Source organism: Arvicanthis niloticus, chromosome 9 (assembly GCF_011762505.2).
Source record: "Arvicanthis niloticus isolate mArvNil1 chromosome 9, mArvNil1.pat.X, whole genome shotgun sequence".
NCBI classification, from domain to species: Eukaryota; Metazoa; Chordata; class Mammalia; order Rodentia; family Muridae; genus Arvicanthis; species Arvicanthis niloticus.
The window spans coordinates 86,096,526-86,109,828 of record NC_047666.1 but is presented as its reverse complement, the minus strand read 5'-3'; the positions used below and the strand labels follow the sequence as shown (position 1 = coordinate 86,109,828).

The following is a 13,303-nucleotide window of genomic DNA, read 5'->3' as shown; positions in this document are numbered from 1 at the left end:
TCTCCCTTTCCGGGAGGTACAAGGTTTCATGGTCAAAAAATAACTAGACATCCTGCTAAATCAATCAACATCCTGCTAAATCAACATCCTGCTAGATCAACATCCTGTCAGCCTAATGATTGCTTACATAAATTACAGACCCAATCACATGTAACCACCGCTAGCTTTTCCCCGCCCTCCCCTACCTCTACCTATAAATATCCCAAGCTTTCTGGGCTCTGGGTCGAATCCTCTATCTCCTGCATGAGATACTTTTCAACCTGAGGGCCCTCGCCAATAAACTGCCTCTGCTGTTGCATCAAGAAGGTCTCTCGTGTGTCTTTGGGTATGCACTAATCTGGACTTGAGTGAGGGTCTCCCTCTGGAGGTCTTTCAGAACCTACCCATTATAGCTATATTACTACCCTATCACTGGAATTAAACTTTACAGAAAACAAGGACATCACATCAAGAAGTAAAAGATCATTCTTGGAATTTTGTCCAGTGTCTTGTTTTAGCATTTATCCAAAGGAATATGACCCACTAGAGAGGTAGAGGCTATTTAAACAGATACTTACTATTTATTTGTGTTTGTGTCTATGTAATATATGTGCAGGTGGCCTCAGGTCAGAGGGAGGTATGAAAGCCCCTGCAACTAGAGTTGCAGAGGCTTGCAGAGCTGCCCAATATGGATGTTGGGAACCAAACTCAGGTCCTCTGGAAGGCAACTGCCCTTAAGTGCTGAGCCATCTTTCTAACCCTGAAGAACTTTTTTTTTCTTTTGAAAGAAGGTCTCATTCTATAGCTGAGGCTAGCCTAAAACTCAAAGAAATCCTCTTATCCAAGTGGTAGAATCCTCCCTAGGGTGCTGATGTCAAAAACATGCACCACCATGCCTAATAAGCTGGAGGTCTTAAATATCTATAAAGTCCTAACAACTACCTCAAAGTATACATAGTAAGTTAATGTGTGGTAAGGAAGTATAATCCTTCAGAAACAACATTCCTTCAAGAACTACCACATGTAATCCCAGAACTTGGGAGATGGAGCCAGAAGGATCAAAGTTCAAAGCTACTCTGAGTTACCCTCTGTTGGGAGCTGACTTTTAGCAGAAAGCAGCTATCAATTTTGCAGCCATTTTGAGCCCTATACCTGAAAGACCCCAGCTTAGCAGAGTTGTTTTGTTCAGCAGAGTTGTTTTGTTCAGCAGAGTTATTTTGCTCAGCAGAGTTGTTTTGCAAGGCTGGAAAATACTGGGCCCCTGAGCAGGTCAAAGATAGTGCCAAAGCAGTGCACCTGGCCCCAGGCGGGGGACAGAAAGTACCCAGAAAAACACCAGGTGATCCAAAGAACAATAGAGACTGCCCCAGCACCTCGTTCCTGGAACAGGGTGTTGACCCTAGGTTGAACCTGGCCTTATTTGAATTGTCCAATTAGAGCCCTGTAACCATGCTTCTCGCTTCTGTAAACCTCTCTTCCTGCTCTGAACCTCTATAAAAACCCCAATCCCTGGACCACCGCACGGCAGTCCTCCACGGAGACGCTGTCGTCCGGGTACCCGTTTGGAAAAATAAAGTCTCTTGCTGTTGCATCCGAATACCTGGTCTCGGTATCTTTGGGGGGAGGTCTCTCTCTCAGAGAGAAAGACCTGAGGCCTCGGTCTTTCATACCCTGATAAGAGACTTGTTTTTCAACAACCTACAACAGCTGAGCACACTCTGATAAACATCATGTTTATCCCACATAGCTTGTTTTGCTGTTTAGTGACCCCAGCTGCATGGTGCATGTGGTAAAGTATCTTCAGCTGTGTTCCCCTGCTTGTGCTTATAAATACCTAGGATTTCCTTGCAATAGGGGGACACCATAAGGGAGGAGACAATGAGAGACAATAAGAGGAGGAGGCAATAAATGAGAGGGAGACGATAAGAGAGACAGCAAAGGAGACTTGATCAGACCCCCTGTCTTGTCTCCATCCCCTACTCTCTCTCTTGACCAGAGCACTTAGCCCCAAAGCATGGGGCAGTGTGGACAGCAACATAGTGGCCCCAAAGCGTAGGGCAGGGCAGGTCTCAACAACCCTCTATCAAAAATAAGAGACAGACACAGGCAGGCAGACACAGTCAACCTACTCTGATGAAATATAAAACTGAGACATACAAAAATTTAAGTACCACTCCTTACAAGGAACAAACCAAATCTGCCCCTTGGGGTAGACAGACCTTCTTGTGAAGAACTGAATAATTCCTGTTAAGAGGCCCAAATGGTTTCAAAGAGATACCTGATGGAATTGTTTCCCTGTTATTTATAGGTCACACAGGCCACACTCCAGGGTCTACACTGGTTATTCAGATTCTGTTCAGTTAGCTGTTTACAAGAACTACAACACAGGCTTTTTGTAAACCTGGGAAGGAAAGCCTAGATAGATCTTACAAACTGAAGGCTGGAGTTAATGATGGAAAGGGACTTAAAGTATCCCAATGGTCTCATTAGCCAGAGTCTGTCTTCTTGTCAGCACAATAAACAGGGTATGACAGACCTTGCCATCAGTCACACTGCAGTCATACAGGGTACTTTCTTGGCACCAGACCATGGGAAACCATGACTAATAAAGCAGAGTTGATTTTTTTCCATTCATTACTAGGTTACCAAGGGTTTGGTAATCAGCAAGAACTTGGAGCAACTAATGAGTGACAGGAATAGTTCCAGGATTTCCATGTTTCTCCATGTTTCATGGTTTAAGATTTGCAGAACTGGAGGTGGTGAAATGTCTCAGGAGGCAAAGAAGTTTGTTGCCAACTAAGCAGAATTACTTCAATCACCCAGTTACTGACTAGTTCCAAAATTTAAGCTACCCTAATCACAGTATTTGTCCACTGGTATGTGTTCTGTGCTAAAAGCCCTCAAGAAAAGTCCAAGGGAGCTAGTTCTATGTCCTTGCCCAGGGGTAGACATGATAAAGTCTGGTCCAGGTTGGAGCCAGGGCTTCAATGGAGTTAGGATTTCAACGGCTTGCATTTACTTGCCAGCATATCTGTTGGACCCTACTTCTACAGAAGACCTGCTAAAACAACTAGCCTCCTGGGACTGAGCAACTACTAGATTCTTGGACTTCCCACCCATAGCTGCCCATTGTTGGGTTAGCTGAACTACAGACTGTAAATCATCACAATAAATTCCCTTAATATATAGATATTCCATAAGTTCTGTAACTTTAGAGTACCCTGACTAATATAGTCCTCTCAATAACCATCTTTAATTCCAGCTCCAGAGGATATGATGCCCTCTTCCAAACTCCAAGAGCACCTGCCCTAACATGCACAAACCCTTCCCTACACTTTTTAAGCCTTACTAAATTACTAAAAACTGAAACAAACAATCACATTGACCTAAGTATATAAGCATACTGCTTGTACCAATATACACTCTAAATAACTAGCAAGGCAAATCAAAATTGTTCAAAACAAGTGATTTTAAGACATTGTTCCTTTTTTTAAAAAAATTCATTTTCTTTAAAGCAACCTTTGTTTTATTTCTAATTGAATTGAGTCTTCCAATTTATACATTTTAGTTTGCATGAAAATAAAAACCCCAGCCTCCAAGTACAGCTCAAAGATAGTTGTTTGTTGGTAATTCTAATCTCACTAGGCCAGATCTAACTATACCCCTCTTTTACTAGTTAATTTAGCATATCAAGAATTTTAAGTATTGACTACCTGCCTCCAAAAACAAAACAAAACAAACAAACAAACAAAAATTCAGAACTAGAATTCAGGGTCTTAAGGTTCTTTTTCATTTGCATTTAGTTTGCATTCCTATGGCCTGGGTTGGTGCAAACTCTTGCTTTACCTCTACCTGAAAGCTTCCTACTTCTGTTTTGCAAGGATTAGTTTTCAAAGAAATGGGAAGCAAATGCTATCAAACCAAAATTCTTGTAAGTTCACCTTTATTATAAAAAAGTTTAACAAGATTACAATTTCCTAAACAGCAAAATCCCTAAAATCAAAGCACTGATAACATACAAGTTATCAGAACTAATCAAACAGGTAAAAGGAAAAAAGCAAACAAAAAAGAACCATAGGGCAAGATTACTGTAGCCAAGAAATCCACTGAGTGGTTTTGACCACAGACAACAGAGGAAGGTTTGGCAAATCTAATCCCAACATTCAGGAGGAAGAGTAGAAGAATCAATTGAAAGTCATCCTTGCTAGTTGCAAGTTCAAAGCTAGCATAGCTTTAAAATGCCTAAAGCCATAAAACTTTTAATCTAAACTCTATCAAGCAATTACTATGTGTCAAGAGCTATTTTTAGAGTGTTCTAAGAGGTTGGTTGACTAACTGCTTTTATTTGGTAATGGTTTTTATAGACAGGGTCTCAATATGTAGACTATGCTGGCCTGAAACTTGCAGACTTTCCTGCCTCTGCTTCCCCCTTGTAACTTGCCACAATTCCATAATGTAGGTACTACTGTTATCCCATTTTGTAGATGAGGAAGCTGAGCAGGGAAGTAAAATTCTTCTGAGATTTTACAATGAGTGGCAGAGCCAAGTTGGAGGGGTCAAGCAAGACCTGAACCCAAGCAACATAACTGTAGGAATCATGACCCCTGTTAGAAGAGGCTTTCTAACAGGATTTATGATCATGGACTGGAACCCTACAGGTCACTAATGACATGACTCAATAGTTAAGAGTACTTGTGGTCCCAAAAGAGGACCTAGAATGGGGGTCCCAGCACCAACAAGTGGCCATTAACTGCCTGAAACTCCAGTTCTAGAGGATCCAGGCCTTCTGGACTCCACACAGCAAGCACACAAACTACTCTTGCATGTGGGCAAAACACATACGTATGCCCATAAAATAAAGCAACTTAAAAATAAATAAGAAGCTGTCCCTGGTACCACATTTCCACCAAAAATAGGAGACAGCCTCTGCCTAAGTAATTTTAATTCACCACCTACTATAATCTTTCCTAGGGGAGCAATCTGGTCCAGAGTTCCATCTCTAACACTGCCAAAATGGGAAAAAAAAAAATCATCTCTCCCATCTCATTAAGGAAAAAGTAAACTGTTAAGTACCATACCAACAACATTATTTCTTAAGCTTTGCCATCAAATCCACTGTGTCCCATTGGTTCTGTGAAGGTTTTGTTTGGTGAGTTTTTGAATCACTATGCAGTCCTAGCCAACCTGGAATTTGGTATGTAGACAAGGCTAGCCTTAAACTCTACCTGCCTTAGCCTCCCAAACGCAGAAATTAAAGGCAATCACATGCCAGGCCAAGTTCTATAGGTTTAAACAGTGATATTCTTTATTCCAAAATAAGTTACTCTGTGGCATAAACAGTCATCCTGTACAACCAGGATAGGCTTTTTAAAAGGCAGACTTACCTGTAAATACAATTTTATCTTTTAGTCTCTTCAGAAGGAGTATATTCAGGCCTCTAATCCTAAGAAAAGCAAGAAACATTTTTAAGAGTTAAGGTCTAATCTATTTCGCTTAAAGTGGTAACGTGAGCATACTAAGTTTACTGAATTGGTATCAGATATGCTAAAAACAAAACTACTGAACTAGGCTACTCTCAAAATATTCCCTGCCACTAGAACTCAAGCGGGCTTCTCCAAGTCCACTATTGTCCTATAATACCAAACCTAACATACTTTTTTAGTAATTTTAGTGGACTGATAAAGGAGAACCTGATTGGGGCTGAGTGGAGCTGGCACTAAGATTTTAGCATACCTGCATGGTAACAAGAAACAAACTTAAGATTCCCCTTAACCGTAGCACATACATCAGACAATTTAAATCTCCACACAAGTTCTACTGAAATGCACACCAGCTCACCCACTTTACCTGTTTTTCCATTTTTCTAGGAAGGCGCTCTTAAGTACCACAAATGCAAACTGCTTCCGAGATGCTGCGGGCCGCGGCGCTCATCCAGGCCCGGGCGCTCAAGGGCGGAGCGCAAAGCAATTCCTCTGGGTCGCGGGGGTCAGGACGCGGAAGACCGACACAAAAAGAAACCGAAAAGCAAAACAAAGCTGTGCTCTCCCGAAACCGGAAGGAACGCGAAGCTGCAACAAGCCCTCCTGCTACCTCAGGCCAACAACCACAGACCGCACCCGGTCGGCGCGCAGCGACCCCGTCGTGCGGTGAGGACCCGAGGTGGCCGAAACCTAACCCGAGCCCTGGGCTTAGAACAAAAGCCCGATCCGAAGCAGACCTGCTGCCTGGCGGGTGCTTAGACACCAATAGCACCAAACGAGGCCTCGGTCGAGCGCAGAGCGCGCAGAGGTTTGGTGGCGGCCTTCGTCGGGGCGGGTCTAGCTGGCTCTGCGCTCCGCCCCTGTGCGCTTGCGCCAGGGCCGTGGTCCTAGTGCCTGGCAGGTACGCATTCTGCAGTCTGAGGGGAGAAGGAAGCTTAGCCCTGCACTTGGAATTTATATGAGAATCACCCGAGGGCTTCTGGAATGAAACCCCAAGGGCCAGTGGAAATATACTGTTGGGGTTCAGGAATCGCCACACAAACTGAAAGGAGTGAATTGGCGGAATTGGACCCCTGCGTGCAGGAATTTGTTCAATAAATGCTCTTTGCTTTGGTATACTATCTGAGGCTAGGCGTATCATACTTCAGTGATTCATGGACCCTAACAAAACTATATGAACACTGGTCTCAGTTAAGCAAGAATAGCTTACTGAACACATACCCTTATTAATGAATGTTCAGGACTGCAAAAAAGAACTCAAACATAATTGTAGTCCTTGTCTGCTCTCAAGGTAGGCTTTTTATGGGGGAAAAAAATAGGTTCAAAAGTTTCAAGGGCAAGGAGGGGAGTAATAGGCTTCCTAGGAAAAGCTGATTGGTCCTGAGTAAGGAAAGGGGGGATGTAGATGGGTACTGAACAGGGGAATTTCATTGAGATAACAGGGCATGAGTCTTAACAATCATAACTTTGACTTATTAGTAGCATTCTTCAGTGTTACCCACAAAAACCACAGTGAGCTCATACGTAGGTACAGGAAGGGCTTCCGGGTGATCAGCTCTGACTCAAGACATTTTAGACATAACAGTTCATATTGACCTTTAATTTGATGGGCCCTACATAAAGCTTTGTTGGGAGCCGACTTTAATCAGAAAGTGGCTAGAAAGCAGCTATCAACTTTGCAGTCATCTGGAGCCATATACCCTGATTAGAGACTTGTTTTTCAATAGCCTACAACAGCTGAAGCACACTCTGATAAACATCTTGTTTATCCCACATAGCTTGTTTTGCTGTTTAGAGACCCCAGCTGCATGGTGCATGTGGTAAAATGTTTTCACCTGTGGTCTCCTATTTGTGCTTATAAATACCCAGGATTTCCTTGTAAGGGTGTGTCGTAGTAGTAGTAGGTGTAGTGGTGTGTGTGTATGGTGGAGACAGTAAAGGAGACTTGACTACAGATCCTCTGGCTTGTCTCTATTCTTCGAGTCTCTTTCCCTTCTTCCCCCCACTCTCTCTCTTGCTAAACCCTGACCTTCGGAACAGAGCGGGTCCTTACAAAGCTTTGTGGCTTTTCTAAAAATTAGCAAATCTCATACAGAACGTAACAGGATATATGCTCAGCCTCACCTTGCTCTGAGTTGTTATTTTCCTGTGTTAATGACTGACAAGCATATTATAGCAACAATATGAAATAGCTGGTAGGCATGGAACAAAATGACTACAGCTTGTGGGGGCAGGCTTCAACAAAGATAAGCTGTTGATGACATCATTATCAATGATCTGCAAATGGAATGACAACATCTAAAGTACATGAAAGAAAATGCACCCTCTTCTGGGTTTAGTGGCACACACCTTTAATCCCAGAATCTGGGAAGGAGAAGCAAACAGATCTCTGTGAGTGAATGAGTCCATCCTGACCTGCATAGGGTTATACAGAGAGACCTTATCTCTACCAAAGAAACAAAAATTAAAAAAATAGAAAATGCTGAAGGGTTCTGACAGGCCCAAACATGGCATGGGTCCTGTTCCTTCCCCTTTCTCTTTTGCTAAACCACTAGAAACCCCGCTAGACTCCTTATTTGACTACTTCCTCGTGTCTGACTTATTCCTGAGGCTGATCACCAAGGTCAAGCTATCAAAATCAAAAAGCCGGGGCTTTCGAGCCTTGGTGTTACATAATCGTGTAAAGGGGTTAAGGAATGTTATCCTTCAAACTGATAACGTTTGCTCAGACTGCAAGGAGAGACCATACTTCTGGAAAAGGACCTCTTTGACCTGGGAAGGAATAACTCTCGTTATCAGTGACCAGTGCATTCTTTCCTGTCGTTATAAGCTAAGCACAGCTGTTACATCTCTTTTCGTCTGCTGGGAATACTTAGTTGTCTCTTTCCCATAGCTTAAGGGTGTGGGGAGGGGTTTTATCACTTCAAGGACATTAATTTTCCGTGCCAGGAATTGCTGGGGGGGGGGGTTGTCTCTTCAATTCTACAAGATTATTAGTTAGCCAAATGAATTTAATACATATTACCTCTTTTGGACCAGCTGCTGCGATACAATGTAGCCCACTAGTCAGAGATAGAACTGTAGGGTAAAAGATAGGAAAAGAACATACTAACCCTGACTTGATCCCAAGCCCAAGAAGTAAGCCAAAGGAAAAACCACCTGCCCCAGGTTTAACCATAAGCTCAGAGACTTGGAAATCCCCAGTCTCCTGTGACTGCTCCTTAACTGCCAAACAATGTTTCTAGTTTAAGATACTTTCTGCGCATGCTCCTAAAAAAAAAAAAGTATAAAAGCCTTCCTCTCAGTCCGACACTCTGCTGTTTCTCTTCCTGTTCAGAAGCAGTGACAATGCTGTTTTTCTCTCCCAGTAAATCTCTTGTGTAAGATTTGTTCCATGGGGTGAATTTGTGGTATTCATTGCCTTTGGATTGTCAAGTTGCCTGTATTCCAGAAAAAAACATATATTGGTGTCATAGGCTCTTCCGGTGCCTGTGCTCTCTCTCAGGGTCTGAGCCATACTGGGACCCTATCCCTCATCTTCAGAGCACGGGCAAGACTCACCTTCTGGCTCACCTATCAATCTGCACCTCATCCACCAGAGGTCATTCGGTAAGTTTCCCTAAATCAGGGGAAGTGACCATTGAGTGTCTGGCACTCCTCTGGAAGTGAGGGTGCCCCCAGCAAAGGTCTTTATGGCTACCATTAATTAGCCCTCTTCACCTGCACTCCCCCGACACCACACACACACACACACACACACACACAACCTCAGAGATACAATTCTACAGCTTCCTTAGACCTGACTGGATTATTGTGAACCTTTCATGCCCCAATCCTTGTGCCTCCTCTTCAAGAGCTGCCTGTAATCCCATAGCTTCTCTATGCCTTCATTGCTTTCATGAACTATGAGACCCTGCTCCCAGTTACTTTCCCATGGATGAGACCTAGTTCCTGAGTTCAATTTTTCATTGCCTTTTGGAGAGCCTTCTGGCTACATCAAAAGCTCTTGTACCAGGTGCTAGTCCCCTTAGGCTCTTAGACCTGACCCTGTTGAGTGCTGTGACATCCCACTAAATGGCTTGGTCCTCCCTGAGGACACCATCAACTACAGCTGCTTCAACACCACCCCATTGCCACCCAAGCTCCCCCACGTTTGGGGGCCAAAATGTCAGGAACGCTCTATCAATGTTGGAACCAACACTCCAAAAGCCTTGGGGGCTAAATTGTTAGAGCCCGAACTGCCCCAGGCTGCTCTGGTTGGGGGGGGGGTCAGGGTTCAGCAAGAGAGTGAGTGAGGATGGACTCCAGGAATGGAGACCAGACAGAGTGTGATTCAATCCCGTTTATTCTTCAGTCTCTCTTCCTAGTCCAAGTCCCAAGTCTTGAGTTCCTAGTCCCCTAGTGCCTCCAAGTTCCAAGTTCTAGTCTCGAGTCTCATCCAAGTACAAGTGTCTAATCCCTAGTTCCTTTCTTCTGTTTGCCTCTCCCCTTTCATATGTTTCACTTCTAAGCCATGCCTTTAAGTCTCTAAATCACACCTTTAAGTCTCACACACCCAAGGGAAAATCCTGGGTATCTAATACAAGATGTTATCAGAGTGTGCTCAGCTGTTTTAGGCTATTGTAAACAAGCCTTTTGTCAGGGTACATAGCTCAAGATGGCTGCAAGGATGATAGCCGCCTTCTGTCGGCTCCCCACACCCCCAGCCAAGGGAATTGTCTTATCCATACCCTCCCATTGCCCCTTGAGATGCCTCTTTGAAAACCTCCAGCCTCTCTGCCTGGCACCCAACTGAAGGGTCCCAAAATTATTCACTTTTGCAATCATGTTTGGCCTCAACCCTCAGCTCCTTCTCTCCCTCCAGTCACTCTTTCCTCTCCAGGGACAGGCCACCCTAATCATCAGTCTCTGGCACCCACTTTTAGCCTACTGACAGGCTTCAGTCCTCCTGCTCCACCATGGGATCCCCTCAGCCTCCCTGGCCTAACCCAGCCCCAGTTCTCCCTTTGCAGGAGGTTGCTGGGGCACTTTGTTACTGATCTCTCTCTCTCTCTCTCTCTCTCTCTCTCTCTCTCTCTCTCTCTCTCTCTCTCTCTTTCTCTTACATTGCTAATCCAACCATGTTCATTAAAGAGTTCCAATATATCATCCACTCTTACAACCTCATTTTCATGAGATTCTCATGGAAACGATTCTCACCAACAACTTTCTCCTTGAGGAACACAGGCTAGTCTGGTGCCAACCTAGGGCATGTGCAAATGAAATTCATCAAACTAATGCTGTTCACCCAATCAGGGTTGAGGCAGTCCCCTGTAGTATATAGTTTTTACTATCCCACTTTAAGCTTTGGGTGGACCTTGCTACTAACCCTGCTCTGGTTCCCTCAGATCCACAGATGAAAGACAGACAGACAGACACACACGCGCACACACACGCACGAGTGCACACAGTAGTTTATTTTTTATATGCTTTAGCTCAATGCTTGAGTTCTTCTAAGCCTTCCTTGGCTATCGCACCCTTCATTTCACTCCCAGCTCAACACCCTAAAACTGCCCTCAGTTTTAGTTATGTTCCTAATCTCCTGCCTACTAACCCAGGCCCAGCTGTGGAATCTGCCAATGGCCACTCCACTCTAGATCTCACATATCTGGTGGCATTTTTTTTCCTCCAAAGCATGGCAAATATTTTTTCTTCTCCCCTGCGCATCTGGTAGACTGTCTGTGGTCTCACCTATTCCACCCAGCTCATTGGCTATCATCTTTATTGATCAATCACCAACCAGTTGGGGAACAAGACCTTCAGTATTCACATGCAGATTCACGATCAAGGCATCAGAACCACTCCCTAAGGCCCTAACTGGGACCTTGGAAGGACCTACAATACTCTGGGAAGTAATATGGGCATGCTAGTTAGGGATCAATGAACAACTTGCCACTTTGCTGGTCTCTCTAAGGCTATGATTAAAGCAGTAAATTATGAAAAATACAAGAAGTCCTCCAGGACAAATCATAAAAACCATAGGCCCCCTTATAAATGCCCTTTTCTAATATTTGGTTAAGGCCTGGGTAACTGTTGCCATCTGATATCACTGAAGCCATTTTGTCTTATGCCTGCAGCCAGCCATATTATTCTGTTATGAAGAAACTGTCTTATGTACTGTTACTCTCATGCCTGAATTGATTGTACATTTTATTATGTTCTATGCTTTGGTGATCTTGGAAACCCCCCTCCCCCCAAATCCTTGCCCTACTTTAGAACCAATCACAATAAAGTTTAAGTCCTTAAGACCTCCCGGGGAACTGACATCCTGTTTGGTAAGTTGAGACATGAATGCTAGGCAAGTTACCCCAACACAATTGAATCCAACAAATGGGAACAGGATAAGTATACCACAAAGACATGTCCCTAAGGAAGTCCCCTATCCCTAAATCCTGATTGGTAGGATAATTTGGCACATGTTTGTGAATTTCAGGCTTAAAAGATCTGTAGCATTCTGGCTTAGGGTTTCAGTTTCAGCTCCTGTGTCTCTGTGGTGGTTTGAATATGCTTGGCCCATTGAGGGGCATCATTAGGAGATGTGATCTTGTTGAATGAAGTAGGTGTGGCCTTGTTGGAGGAAGTGTGTCACTGGGGGGTAGGCTTTGAGATCCTTCTTGATGCTTGGAAGCAAGTCTTTTCCTCTTTGCATTAAGAACAAGATGTAGAGCTTTCAATTCCTCCAGCACCATGCCTGCCTGGATGCTGCCAGGCTTCCTGCCATGATGATAATGTACTGAACCTCTAAACCTGTAAGCTAGCCCCAAGTTGCCTTGGTCACCGTGTCTCTTCACAGCAATGGAAACCCAAGCTAAGACAGTCCATGACCAATCAGTTCCAGGATATGTATTCAATAAACTATCCCTGTTTAACTGACATTGGTGTCTGAGTAGTTTGTGGGGCATTTCTTGAACCCCCAAAATAGAAACCAAGACACCTGATGGAAAACAACTCCTCATGACCTACTTCTCCCAGAATTTTCTTGACATTAGAGCCAAACTTAAGTGAAGAAGTCTTAGAGGTACCCTTCAAGGTATACCATGGGAGAGACTTAAAAACCCCAAACAAAAATACCTGATGTTGGCTAAGGCCTTTCAACTGGCTGTAGCAACTGCCAAGGCTCTCTCACCTCCCAAAGCCGGAGAACATTGGGCCTAGTCACTGGGCCTCTTAAACTACTGTAGAGGAATTTTAATCCAGAAATATGGCTGCTCTGATCACATTCAAAGACTACCTAGGTCTGTGTGCTCTGGCTGGAATGCAGACATGCCACACACCTTTAATCCCTCTGGCTTGAATATAGACATGCCCTTAGTACACACCTTCAATCCCAAACAATGTTGTCTAATTAAGGGACAGATAAGGTGACGGATCAGAGAAAGCTTTGACAGAATTGGATATACTCAACTTTCACAAGAACAGCACAGGAAAGAGAAGCTACTTAAGAGAGCACAGGGAGGAGCAGTGGAGTTGAAGTCAGATTGTCAGTTGAGTCAGTCAGTTGGAATTCAGTTGAGAGGCAGTACAAGGGAGCTGACTTGGTGACAGTTCAGTTCATGGAGTTCAAAGGAAGTTTTTACCAGAACAGCTTCATAGAGACAGGTTGCAGAGAGAACAAACTAGAAACAGATGAAGAATGAGCCAGAGAATGAGAAGGAGCCAGATGATTAGAACAGATTGCTAGAGTTAGTTTGAGGCCAAGCAGAGCAATTCAGTCAGATGCCAGTTTGAATCTGTCAACCTGGAGAAAAGTTTGAGCCAGAACATCTGAGTTAACCAGTCAGCCAAAGTTCAGAAAGAGCTGGAAG

The 13,303-nt window shown here is 44.0% G+C and overlaps 1 protein-coding gene across 4 annotated transcripts in view; it reads right to left on the bottom strand.

Moving 5' to 3' along the window:
* Resf1 (retroelement silencing factor 1) overlaps positions 1-13,303 on the bottom strand; it is a 102,601-nt gene that overhangs the window by 21,614 nt on the left and 67,684 nt on the right. For 3 of the 4 annotated variants that reach the window (XM_076940931.1, XM_076940930.1, XM_076940932.1), the window contains one exon: positions 5,364-5,422. The gene's annotated coding sequence lies outside the window, so the exon portion shown is untranslated. Of the gene's footprint in view, positions 1-5,363; positions 5,423-5,826; positions 6,249-13,303 lie in introns of those variants that run through there. The other variant, XM_034511858.2, reaches the window with a different exon arrangement.